At 39.1% G+C, this 13340-nt stretch overlaps 1 protein-coding gene across 1 annotated transcript in view; it reads right to left on the bottom strand.

Annotated features, from left to right (window-relative positions):
• LOC126188136 (uncharacterized) overlaps positions 1-13340 on the bottom strand; it is a 56454-nt gene that overhangs the window by 12328 nt on the left and 30786 nt on the right. The gene's annotated exons all lie outside the window — the stretch shown is intronic.

Raw genomic sequence — 13340 nt, 5'->3', positions numbered from 1 at the left:
ATAATTGCTTTGCTGGGTGATAAGATATGAGTCTGCAGAGTGTAGCTGAACTGCTTAGTCAGCAAGTATCTGAACAACAGTGCTAGCTATGTTGATACAAAGCAGAGCAATGACAATGACAAACAACGCAAGCATTAGATTATACCTACAACAACAGTTGTTGAAATTGACATTTTGTCAGAAGGAAACCCAAGAAATTTTGCAGAGTAAGAAAGAAGTGGCCAGTGAAATATTAGCATTTCTGCATGATGAGTCAGTGGAATATGTGGTGTCGTATACGCTCATCTCTGCGGACAATCTACATGAGGAGTACTGTGATGACAATACATGCTTAACAAGTGAACATTATACTGAAACAGGTGTTGAGCCTCATAGTTCATCATAATTGCTGGACAGGGAGCTACAAATCCCATCTCCAGTCAAATGCAATCACTGTCCAAGGACTGGGTATTAAACATAATTGCATACATGAAAGATCATCTGCATCATAGTAAGAAAAACAATTATGAACAGATTTTGAATAGGTCCACAGCAATATGACCATGTTGCAGACAAGAAAAACTATGGATATTCAAGAGAGGACAAGGCGCACTTGTTACAAAAACTGGTGTTTGCGCATTTCAGGATGTATGTGATAGTGCCCTACTATGTTATGCAAATCAAATTGCACATGGAAGAAGTAAGATAACAAAATTTCAAAGTGTCAACTTGATAATGCACTGTAAACTGAGAAATTGGCCCAAAAATTTGTAGATGATATAAACAAACTTATCCCATCATTTAGTATGGGATTTGTTTTCAGGTCTGACTAATTGGGACTTGAAGAGGAAATGCATATGAAAGGAACCCTGTGAACTAGAGGTACCAAGATAGCTGTACCAAGATCAACTAACATCAATGCCCTAATGCATTCATACACAATTATGCCAATTTTTGATCTGTATGGTAAACTGGCTGGAAAGTCATTTATTGGGTATTAAAGTTGGAGATGCTCTAACCCCTACTACTCTTTCTCGTGAGCATGATCTTGCAAGGACAGTAGGGAATATTTACATCATAACAAGCAAGCATGGGAAAATGGGTGTAAGAGAACAATAACTACATTATGAACACTGCTTTTGGCCAATAGCTCGTCAAAATAACTTGCTTTTGTTTGATTCCTGGCCAGCATATAAAAAATCATACCCCCTTAGACCAATCTATCACTCCTGAAAAGTGTGTCACATTTCAGTTCACACCACCTGGGATCACTGGACAAATTCAGCCTCTGGATGTTTGTTTTTTCCATGCCTCTAAAACAAATTATTGCACTATCTGCAGCTACACCTTAAAGGCTACAAGGTAAGTTCCACACCAGACTGCTTCACATTCAGTGGCATGCCATCACATTCCATCAGTTCTCATCACCACACTACACCTATATGATTCTATATGCATTCTTTAAAAGTGGATGCCTAGCTGAAGGCCCTGCACAGTTTGTAACTGCCAAGGAGTTTGATCTTGATGGTGCAAACCAGTGTGGCTTGCCATTTGTCATTCGGTGTTCATGGTGTCCATTAATGGTTAATTTTGAGCATTCCCTCACTGTTGACAATGTCCATTTTGTGAAATGTAATACACACATTCTACATAAGGTTGATCTCTGCACCTTCCAGACATTCATTTTCTGTTGCCATCCTGATGCACGTGGTGAGTCATTAGCAGCTAATATTTTTCCTGTCAAATGAGCCTTACTAAAGATTGAACTTATGAGCTCACACTCAAGGGGTTACTTTTAAGAGATAACTCTATGTGTATCTTTAAATCTTTGGTACGGAAAGTCTCCCAGCAACATCACTGATCATGTGTCAACTGTTATCTGTGTCCAAATGAACAGGAGATTACAGACACATGCAAAGAAATTTTAATAAGAATATTATAATTACAGTTTATATGGAATAGTACAGCTATACATCCAACTGCCTTTGACATTGATACACTGGTCCCAGCACATAGGAACGGAGCGAATGGCTCCAGTGTAAAAACTCCTGGGTTGCTTCTTTATCAGAAATTGTTTTATGGGACTGATGTTATGCGAGTCACAAGGGAAGACATCAGACCTGTAAGGAGAGTGTTCTAGGGCAATCTTTGGTGACCTATAGTTCTGATTCACATAATCACTGAAGCCTGAACAGGGCTGCCTCATCATGTGATGTGACAGCAGCATTCCTACTGCATAAAGTCAAAATTTTAATACCCATGTCATTAAAATTTACTGGATAACACACTGATATGAATGGCACCCCTTTTTCAACAAGCCACGTGAACAAATTACGCCTCAAAACAAGCTTTTTGAAAGTACGCTCATTTCATGTTCACCCCATCTTCAGACGTTTACATTTAATTACACATCATAAGCATTGTTTATTTACTTACTACTCTTACAATAGCTGCTTTAAAAACTTCTGTTGCAATCTTCTGCAGTTGTAAAGAAACAAACTTCATGGTACTTAAATAGATGTAAATATCTGAGTTTGGGATGACAGGCGTTTTAAAATATCATTGTGGAAAAAATGGTTGCAGCTAATTCATTATAACTTCCCTCAATTTTAACAGTTTTGGTGGCTAATACATCCACAACAGACAAGAATTATTTACGAGTGTTACTACAAGACAGAGTAGAAACACAAAATATAGCTTTTTTCAGTTTTGACATTTGATTTAGACTTTGTAAGAGGCATGTGTGGATTGTGGCATTCATTCTGCAAATACTGCTACTTTTCTTTTTATTATTACAATCAGGCACCATCAGTGCAGCCTCAGTAGGCCAGGCTTGAAAATGAACCTGTAATGTTTGAAATTAGTTGCCTAGTATACATAAAGTAACTGTTGATAGAATCATTAATACCTACAAACAATATTAATATATATAATATAAAAATAAACAAAATATGGAAATGAGGTGGATAGACAATCCCAGTCAACAAGCAATTAGGAGTAACTTTGCAATTTTTTGCCATAGCAAGGTCATCTGAGTGTTTGAAATTTAGTGTGTTAATATCTACAAAAACTATCAGCACGCCTTTTTAAAATATTTGCCCCAATATACTTCTGATAACTGTTAACTTACACATGGGTGGTTTCTTCACACTAAATAAATTAAGTCATCATTTATTTATTCATTTTTAAATGTTTAAAACTCTAGATTGCTTGAACTTATTGTATGTTGGATCATTTATAACATGTATTAGAACATATTCTGAGCTCAAACATAATTGGTTTTCTTGAACAGAGTGACCTCCTCAATACTAACCAGTGTGGACTCTGAAAACACTGATCATGTGGAAATCAACTTGCACTTTTCTCACATGACATACTGAGAGCTTTGGATCAAGGCGATCGGACAGATGCAATATTTCTTGATTTCTGAAAAGCATCTGACTCTTCTCTTCCTTTTACTTTGTAATAACTTTTCATACCCATATAATGTGGAGTTTGAGCATAAAGTTTTAAATGGTGGGTGGGCAGCATAAAATTATTTTGATTTCTGGTGTTGTAATCGTGTTGAAAATGATTTGTTACAAATATATCACGGCTACTGTGCAAAAAGATAATCAGCTCACAGATGTAGAGTGCAGGAACACTTAATATGTATAGATTTTTTAGGAGTGGGCAACATGATTTTTTTCGCCCTATATTGTGCATATTTCTAATGACAGTTTTCCAAAGTTTTAACATTCAACACATATGGTTTGAGTTACCCCAAAACACAGTTCCACACCTTATTACTGACTCAAAGTAGCTGTGATATACTACTTTTTATGCCCATACTGGCAGCATTGTTCAGTATCCTACTTACTTTATTTGCGAGGTACTGTATATGTGAGCCCCATGATCGATTTTTATCCAGTTGCATTCCTGGGAATTTCACACAGATGTAGCTTCCTGCAAACCCTGTTTTTGTGACTGACCTGAATATCATTTAATTTTGCATTAACTGAGTCTTTTCCATGATTATTTTAACCTGTTTAAATCAAACCAGGTGTCTAATTTTTCTAAAGTATTTAATACAGTTTGGGGAATTTGGTCAGTGCTATTACTTTCAATGCTTACAGATGTTTAATCTGCAAATAAAACTGAGACACTCAATGTTAAGTGGTAGATCATTTATGTGAATCAGAAACAAAATGGGACCCAAAATACAGCCTTGGGGTACTCCATGTGAAATGTTTTTCCATTTTGGTAAGTATACGTTCCTCTCTCTGATGATATAAGTACTCTTTATGTTTGATTAGTTAGATAAGACGTAAACCATTCTAATTCTGTGACCCTAATTCTATACTTTTCCAGTTTACAGAGTAGCAAGGAGTAGTTCACACTATCAAAGGTCTTCGTTAGGTCGCAAAAAAATCCTGTGGCATGCAGTGAGCTGTCCAGAGAGGAGCTGGCATACTCCAGTGTGTCTGGAAAATAACTTTCTTGAAGGGACTGGTTAAGCATTGTAGACAGTGGCTGTGCAATTATTTTAGAGAGTGTTTTTAACACTTTTGTTGGTATCTCATCCCATCCTGCCGATGTTTTACTTTTTAGTGATAGTATCACATTTTCTATATCTTTTTGGTAAATTTACTGCAGAGTTCACCTTCAAATTGCTCACTGTTGAAGAATTTACCTTATCTATGTAATCTTCTACAATGATGTTTGATTTGTTTACATTTATAAAGAATTCATTAAATAACTCAGAAATTTGAGGAGGATTTACAATAGTTTTATCCTCTATTTTGATTTCAGAAATATCATGGCCTCTAGCTTGGCACCTGCTTCAGCTTTGATCACTAACTATAATGCCTTTGTTTTGTTTTCACTATCAAAAATAAATCTATTATCTGCCAGTTCTTTTGCTACCTTCACAACCTTTTTGAAAAATATTTTTGTAACTTTTTACATAGGTAACAAAATCTGGACTTCTGTTATGTTTTAGTTCCCTAGGTAGCCTTCTTTTCCTTGCAGTAGAGATTTTTATTCCTTCAGTAATCCACTTTACTTTATTTCCTACTTTTTATGATGTACAGTAAGGGGAAAAGTTTGATTAAAAACATGTAGGAAGTTTTCCAAGAAAGTAGCTAAATGTTCAGAAGACAAAATACTATGATCTATTGCCTATTCTGCCTTATTTAATCTATGATGGACTAAGTTCATATTTTCTTTGATGAACTGCCATTTGGTGGGGCGTCAAGTGAAATTTAGGACTGGATTGAGAACTTTTTGGTAAGGGGGGGCCACAGCATGTTATCTTGTATGGGTAGCCATTGTCAGATCTACATCTACATCTACATCCATACTCCGCAAGCCACCTGACGGTGTGTGGCGGAGGGTACCTTGAGTACCTCTATCGGTTCTCCCTTCTATTCCAGTCTCGTATTGTTCGTGGAAAGAAGGATTGTCGGTATGCCTCTGTGTGGGCTCTAATCTCTCTGATTTTATCCTCATGGTCTCTTCGTGAGATATACGTAGGAGGGAGCAATATACTGCTTGACTCTTCGGTGAAGGTATGTTCTCGAAACTTTGACAAAAGCCCATACCGAGCTACTGAGCGTCTCTCCTGCAGAGTCTTCCACTGTAGTTTATCTATCATCTCCGTAACGCTTTTGCGATTACTAAATGATCCTGTAACGAAGCGTGCTGCTCTATGTTGGATCTTCTCTATATCTCCTATCAACCCTGTCTGGTACGGATCCCACACTGCTGAGCAGTATTCAAGCAGTGGGCGAACAAGCGTACTGTATCCTACTTCCTTTGTTTTCGGATTGCATTTCCTTAGGATTCTTCCAATGAATCTCAGTCTGGCATCTGCTTTACCGACAATCAACATTATATGATCATTCCATTTTAAATCACTCCTAATGCGTACTCCCAGATAATTTATGGTATTAACTGCTTCCAGTTGCTGACCGGCTATTTTGTAGCTAAGTGATAAAGGATCTATCTTTCTGTGTATTCGCAGCACATTACACTTGTCTATATTGACATTCAATTGCCATTCCCTGCACCATGTGTCAATTCGCTGCAGATCCTCCTGCATTTCAGTACAATTTTCCATTGTTACAACCTCTCGATACACCACAGCATCATCTGCAAAAAGCCTCAGTGAACTTCTGATGTCATCCACCAGGTCATTTACGTATATTGTGAATAGCAACGGTCCTATGACACTCCCCTGCGGCACACCTGAAATCACTCTTACTTTGGAAGACTTCTCTCCATTGAGAATGACATGCTGCATCCTGTTATCTAGGAACTCCTCAATCCAGTCACACAATTGGTCTGATAGTCCATATGCTCTTACTTTGTTCATTAAACGACTGTGTGGAACTGTATTGAACACCTTGCGGAAGTCAAGAAACACGGCATCTACCTGTGAACCCGTGTCTATGGCCCTCTGAGTCTCGTGGACGAACAGCGCGAGCTGGGTTTCACATGACCGTCTTTTTCGAAACCCATGCTGATTCCTACAGAGTAGATTTCTAGTCTCCAGAAAAGTCATTATACTCGAACACAATACGTGTTCCAAAATTCTGCACCTGATCGACGGTAGAGATATAGGTCTATAGTTCTGCACATCTGTTCGATGTCCCTTCTTAATAACAGGGATGACCTGTGCCCTTTTCCAATCCTTTGGAACACTAAGCTCTTCTAGAGACCTACGGTACACCGCTGCAAGAAGGGGGACAAGTTCCTTCGCGTACTCTGTGTAAAGTTGAACTGGTATCCCATCAGGTCCAGAGGCCTTTCCTCTTTTGAGCAATTTTAATTGTTTCTCTATCCCTCTGTCGTCTATTTCGATATCTACCATTTTGTCATCTGTGCGACAATCTAGAGAAGGAACTACAGTGCAGTCTTCCTCTGTGAAACAACTTTGGAAAAAGACATTTAGTATTTCGGCCTTTAGTCTGTCATCCTCTGTTTCAGTACCATTTTGGTCACAGAGTGTCTGAACATTTTGTTTTGATCCACCTACCGCTTTGACATAAGACCAAAATTTCTTAGGATTTTCTGCCAAGTCAGTACATAGAACTTTACTTTCGAATTCATTGAACGCCTCTCACATAGCCCTCCTCACAGTACATTTCGCTTCGCGTAATTTTTGTTTGTCTGCAAGGCTTTGGCTATGTTTATGTTTGCTGTGAAGTTCCCTTTGCTTCCACAGCTGTTTTCTAACTCGGTTGTTGTACCATGGTGGCTCTTTTCCATCTCTTACGATCTTGCTTGGCACATACTCATCTAACGTAGACTTGACTTTGGGTGTACCGCACGGAACTATGTTGGGATCCTTGCTGTTCATGTCATATATTAATGGCCTTTCTGACAATATTAATAGCAACATCAGGCTTTTTCTAAATAATATAGTTATCTGTAATGAAGTACTATCTGAAAGAAGCTGCATAATTATTCAGTCAGAACTTGATAAGATCTGAAAGTGGTGCAAAGACTGCCAACTTGGTTTAAATGTTCAGAAATGTGAAATTGTGTACTTCAAAAAACAAAAAAGCATAGTATTCTATGACTATAATATCACTGCATCACTGTTGGAATTGACCAACTCATTCATACATATACCTGGGCATAACACTTTGTAGGGATATGAAATTTGAATGATCACATAGGCTCAGTCACAGGTACAGCAGGTGATAGACTTCAGTTTATTGGTAGAATACTGGGGAAGTGCAATGAGTCTTGAAAGGAGACTGCTTACAAATCACTTGTGTGACCAGTTCGAGAATATTGCACATGTGTGTGGGACCTGTATCAAGTAAGACTAACAGGGGCTATTGAACAGAAACAGAGAAGAGCAGCACAAATAGACACACCCAAAAACATACATTTTTCATATTAGATGCATTGTGGTGCCACCTACTGCCAGGTACTCTATATCAGCAATGCCAGTAGTCATTAGATAATGTGAGAGATCAGAATGGGGTGGTCCGCGGAACTCACAGACTTTGATCATGGTCAGATTATTGGGTGTCAGTTGTGTCATACATCTGTACACGAAATTTACACACTGCTAAACATCCCTAGGTCCACTGTTTACAATACGATTGTGAAGTGGAAATATGAAGGGACACGCACAGCACAAAAGCGTACAGGCCGAGCTCATCTGTAGACTGACAGAGACCGCCGACAGCTGATGAGGGTCATAATATGTAATAGGCAGATATCTATCTAGACCATCACACAGGAATTTCAAACTGCATTAGAATCCATTGCAAGTACTATGACAGTTAGGCGGGATGTGAGAAGACCTGGATTTCATGGTTGAGCGGCTGCTCATAAGTCACACATCACGCTGGTAAATTCCAAACGATGCCTCATGTGGTGTAAGGAGCATAAACACTGGAAAATTGAACAATGGAAAAACATGGTGTTGAGTGACGAATCATGGTACACAATGTGGCAATCCGAAGACAGGGTGTGGGTATGACTAACGCCTGGTGAATGCCATCTGCCAGCATGTACAGTGCCAACAGCAAAATTCAGAGGCGGTGGTGTTATGGGGTGGTCATGTTTTTCATGGAGGGGGCTTTCACCCCTTGTTGTTTTGCATGGCACTATCACAGCACAGGCCTACACTAATGTTTTAAGCGACTTCTTGCTTCCCACTGCTGAAGAGCAATTTGGGATGGCGATTGCATCTTTCAACACAATCGAGCATCTGTTCATAATGCACAGCCTGTGGCAGAGTGGTTACACAACAGTAACATCCCTTTAATGGACTGGCTTGCACAGAGTCCTGACCTGAATCCTACAGAACACCTTTGGGATGTTTTGGAATGCCGACTTCATGCCAGGCCTCACCAACCAACATTGATACCTCTCCTCAGTGTAGCACTCTGTGAAGAATGGGATGCCATTTCCCAAGAAACCTTCCAGCACTTGATTGAACGTATGCCTGTGAGAGTGGAGTCTGTCATCAAGGCTAAGGATGGGCCAACACCTTATTGAATTCCAGCATTACCAATGGAGGGCACCGTGAACTTGTAAGTCATTTTCAGCCAGCCAGATGTCGGGATACTTTTGTTCACATAGTGTAGGTTTGTTTGATGAATGGGAGAGTGTTACAGAGGTATAGCAGGAACTGTACTGGAAGACTCTTGAAGAGAGATGTAAACGATCCTGAGAAAGTCTAATAACAAAGACTCAAGAACTCGCTTTAAATGAGTATACTACAATCCCCAATGTATTGCTCATGTAGGGATTGTGAGGATAAGATTAGAATAATTACTGCATGCCCACAGGCTTTTAAACAATCATTCTTCTTGCACTCCATAAGTGAATGGAATGGGAAGATATATGCCATGTGCCTCACAGAGGTTTGCAGAGTACAGATGTAGATGTAGATATTATACAGAAGCCAAACAGGAAGAATGGAAACACACAATGGCAAAGGATCAAACTGATAATACTTGCCCTCACACAGTCAGTACACGTTGGTAATACTGAGAATATTTTGGTCAGCATCACTACTGTTCATCAACATTTCTAAGATTGATATTCACTCTCAAGGAATCTGAATATTGACGTACTGATAAAAATCTTAATGTAGACGCACTGCTTAACTCACATGTGACATTTCTACCATTGTAGATGACAGGCACGAATCATACATTGCATGGACAAAATGGCCAAAGCTGGTCAAATCGATGACAGCAGGGCAGAAAAGGGTCCCGGGCACATTACAAGGTGAGCAATTTGCTCTCCCTCACATTAATTTCTTTGACAGGTCAATTACAGGTTGGATCTGACCCATGGGCTGGCAGTTGCTCACCATATTCTAGGGCCTCCCATCGAAATATTTGCAGGAGTCTGAAGGTCTTCTTGGCCACATCTAGATCTACATCTATATGATTACTCTGCAATTCACATTTAAGTGCTTGGCAGAGGGTTCATCGAACCACAATCATACTATCTCTCTACCATTCCACTCCCAAACAGCGCGCAGGAAAAATGAACACCTATACCTTTCTGTTCGAGCACTGATTTCTCTTATTTTATTTTTTTCCACACGTGGAAAAGCATCATCCTGGGAAAGCTTGAAAAGTTTGACAGCTTGCTCCTGCACTTGTCCTTGATGCCCTATTTGAATGTCAGCATGTGTTTGTAATACTGCTCAGCATTATCTGTTGCATTCCATGGTAGCCAGTCAATAAGCAGAAGTCCCTCTTCATTGAAAAACAAACTGAGTGTTACTGTTCCAGCTTTTGGGGCAGAATTGACTTTTTTTGGGTGAGGGAGCCGAGATACCACCACTCCATGCTCATCTGTTTGGAGGCAAGGATTGAAGTGGTGAGACCACGTTTTATCACATGCTACGATGTGAGCAATGAAATCTGTTCCTTGCTCCACCTATCTCAACAGATGGGTCATGCAAACTCCCATTCTTGCCATCTTGTGATTCCCTGAAAGATGCTTGGGCACCCACTGTGCACAAACTTTACCATATGTAACGACAACTGTACATATAATAATTTTTTTCTTTATGAATTTAGATAAATTAATGTAAGCAATGTTTTGAATTTCTTTTTCTTTTCGTGTCATGTTAAAGAAACTGTGAGCAACTTTTAAAATGAATGTTATTATTTATGTTAGATTTCAAGCAATGTAATAATCAAAAGGAAGTGTACTTAATGTTAAAACTATTGTAAGATGTGAAAATTGTAATTTATACACTTGGTCCATACGTAGGTAATGCATTAGGATATGTGTAGTAGAAAACCTGTGGTGAATACCCTACCTGTAGGGGAGCGGGAAAAGGTGGAGATAGGCGAGCGCAGGAAAACGCACACTGGCGCGGTTCGGCACAACGGGCTCAGTTAACAGTCGGAGTTGGGCATCGGTCAGAGGAACATGTACGGTACCAAGTAGGCTATCCAGGAAAAGTGGTTTCCATTGAGCCTCGGAAGTGCCGATTCCGATGACTACTTGGCATGGCTATATTCTTAGGCACAAAATTGGAAAGATTACGATGCTAAGAAGAAGAAAAGTGCCGATGCAGTGAGAGCCTTAGCCGTGCTTGCATGTGTGCTGTGCTTCTCGCTATCTCGCTGCCCGCCATCCGCCGCACCGACGTGCACAGGTCAAACATTTATTTCATCTTTAGAATTGTATCTGTGTGGACCAGTGTCGAAACTGTTTTAACTGTTCAATAATAACGTGACTTTTACCAGAATTGCCTTAGCCATCACTTATCCTTATCATTGACCTAGACAGGGTCCTTACCACATATTGCGCAACCCGAGTATCCCGAACTGAAAGTTTAAAGATAGTATTAACGAGAATTATCAGTAGACAAAGCTATGCTATAAAGAAGTTAAAATTTATGTGTGTTATTGTAAATGTTGATAAAGAACAAAAGGATGACTATATTGAAAGAGAGTTTTTTGAAATGAGTTAGCAACGTTATTTAATTAATGAGAGACAGTCAAATAGTTCAGAAATAAGAGAAAAGAGTAGTTATCCATAGATTGATAATTTTGAGTGTTAATTTACCTTCAGGACTTAATAGTTTCAGTATAACGACCATAACAGTTTCAGGGCACCCCCCCCCCTTCTCTTGTCCATTCTTTCACATCTTGAAGTGTACTGATCAGATTTGAACAGCAAAGTTAATTTCTATATTAAACCTAAGTGTATTAGTGTTCTTTCCAATTTTAATAGTGACATTGTATGTGTGCTTTCAAAATTGCTAATTCTAGGGTAATCTATGCCTGATTTCAGTGTGATCAATATACAAAATGCAGTTAGTAGTAATCATTGCTGTGTGGTGTTGTGTATTTATAGCTCGTCCAAATTAGTATAAAAGGAGAAAACTTTAGTTCAGTGGATTTTTCAGTTTCCAAACTTTGCCATATAACGCAACATTACTACGTGTCATCATGCTTGTACTTGCGCCCACTTGTACAAGGAAAAACTCACTCAATGCCTAATTAGGCTGGCGACCGTATTATTAATCATTGGTAGTATCTACTGTGTGTACTTCTTGTCCATGCGAACGCGTAATTATACTTTGCATTTGCTTGATGCATCACTGTAGTTACTGACTGAGTATAGGTCCGATCTTGCTTCCATTAGGTACACGCGGTCAACTTTTGTACTAAAATCCTTGTTTACAAGGTGAAGCCCGTGCACTTATTACAGTACAAGCTTTATAGAGTTAACGTACGTCCGAGCGGGCAGTAGCGTTACAAGTGGCTTCCAGGTGACAGGACATCCAGTTGTTGTCGGTCATAAATTAAGTTAAATACCGAACAGTGGATGTTCAGTGGCACGAATAGCAAAAATATTTAGCAAAGGAAATTGCAGTGTGCATCAAGTATAGTAGTGAGGTGTAGTTGGAATTCAATATGGACAGGAACATGGACACGGTAGACGTGCCGAGCGAAATGGAGAATGCGGCTGGCAGTAGCAGGAGTTAACGTGGCCAGATAACAGATGGCGTTAGCGGAAGACAATTGGCGTACATACAATACCATGAACACGTCAACGAACAGATTGAAATGTCGAGATCGTCTCGAACACAGCAAGGGACAAAACAGGAACAAGAGGGTGACTTTGTAGATGATAGTGGGTACGTGAACGAATCCACTGACATGTTTGATTCACCACAGATAAAGAAAGAACCGAAAGAAATTTCTGAAGTAGAATCGGAACACACCGATTTCGTAGAACAAAACAGTGTAAAATTTTAAGCATGAACGACTTGTTTGAACAATTAACCAAACAAATTGCAGGACAGAATGAACAGCTTAAAACACACGTTGACGAGCAACTAAAAACACAGAGTACTCAGCTTCAAAGACAAGTCGGTAATCAGGTTGAGCAGCTTCAAAAACAAGTTGGTAATCAGGTTAATCAGCTCAAAACACACGGTGACAAGCAGCTCAAAACCCAAAGTGATCAGATTAAAGCACAGGTCGAAGGACAGGGAATTAAGATTAGTAACAAATAGAACAAGTAGAACAAAAAGTAGGTAATTTAAGTTCTGTGGTAAATACTCTGAAATTTGAAATTGATACCATTAACAAAAATATGGATACTATGCAGGAGGAAATTGGTAACATTAACAGTAGATTCGATGTTGAAATTCTCAACATCCAAGAAAAAGTAGAACCTCTGGTTGAAACTAAGGTAGACGAAAAAGTTTTCGGTCTTAAAACTGAGATCGTAAACAAATGTCAACATGGAATATCACAATTGAAAAAGATAGTTTTAGACACTGAAAGAGATTTAGGTGAAAAAGTAACCGGATGTGTTCAAAATTGTATGAAAATTCAAGGCAAAATTTTCGATCTGGAGAGCAAAAT

The sequence above is a fragment of the Schistocerca cancellata genome, chromosome 5, assembly GCF_023864275.1.
Source record: "Schistocerca cancellata isolate TAMUIC-IGC-003103 chromosome 5, iqSchCanc2.1, whole genome shotgun sequence".
Classification (NCBI taxonomy): domain Eukaryota; kingdom Metazoa; phylum Arthropoda; class Insecta; order Orthoptera; family Acrididae; genus Schistocerca; species Schistocerca cancellata.
Note: the sequence above shows the minus strand (reverse complement) of the source record. Positions and strands in the feature narration are given on the sequence as shown.